The following is a 1,127-nucleotide window of genomic DNA, read 5'->3' as shown; positions in this document are numbered from 1 at the left end:
TCCAACTCTTTACAAGGCCACAAACGATCCTTTATTATTTATTAACATTTCCCGAGAAAAATTCCGCGTTATTTAAACTTTTATTTCTCAATATGGGTGAAAAAATATTGATCTTAGAGCTGACTTGATCAGCTGTTACACTCATCACATATTTTTTTTCTTTCCGAATTAGGTCCACCTGTAGGTGTATATCTTCATAGAAACAGTATTGAAATAAGATTGCAGAATGGAACTTGCTACTTTGGCGAGAACTCTTATCCTGGCACCAGATTATCCTCCTGGCTAGAGAATGACAAAACTAGGCCAGGGTTTCGTGCTTATATGCATTTTCATGGCGGCCTCTATGCGGAGGCAATAATGCAAAGAAATGACGACGTATCTCAGGATAATATTCCGACTGAAGGAATAACCGCTCATATACGTGTAGCAGAATCCATATATTATTTAGCTGAATCATTCATATTGCATCGTAACCTTTATCCTCTTAACGCACAATGGCGTGAGGGCAATTATCCAGCTCAAGGCTTCATATATATTACAGTGCAAACGGAGGAGAATACCATTGCCGTCTATAGTTCTTCTGTACGAAAAAAATCATTGCCATTCCGCAGATTTTTGTAAACCACTATGCTGGGAAATCTACTTTCATTCCTTTTTTTAGCGATAGTTCAACGTGTGCACTTTGCAATGTAGATGAACAATAAAAAATTTCTCATGTCAAACTGCATTTTTATTTTGTGATTAAAAGTGGAAAAATGGGGCTACTTCGAGAAAAATTCACATTGAAGATGATCAATATAGAAAATTTAAAAAAGACTTTAAATATCTGTTTTATTTTAGAACGAAAATGTCCACAAAAAAGAAAGAGATTCTTTAAAATATCATTCTCTCTAATGTGTAGTTTTCAATTTTCTGCAAGGTATCAACAATAGTAAATTGTTTAAAAAATTATTTCTTTTTATCCTGCATTAATTTTTTGAGTCAAGATTAAACAAAAAGTTAAAAACTACAAACAAGTAAAAAATCGCAACTACCAGGTGTATACATATGAAACCGGTATTTTTTCAAGAAAAAAACACATTTATTTCAAGAGAATGATAACAAATATTTTATTCAAAGTATGCGCC

Source organism: Belonocnema kinseyi, chromosome 10, assembly GCF_010883055.1.
Source record: "Belonocnema kinseyi isolate 2016_QV_RU_SX_M_011 chromosome 10, B_treatae_v1, whole genome shotgun sequence".
NCBI lineage: Eukaryota > Metazoa > Arthropoda > Insecta > Hymenoptera > Cynipidae > Belonocnema > Belonocnema kinseyi.
Note: the sequence above shows the minus strand (reverse complement) of the source record.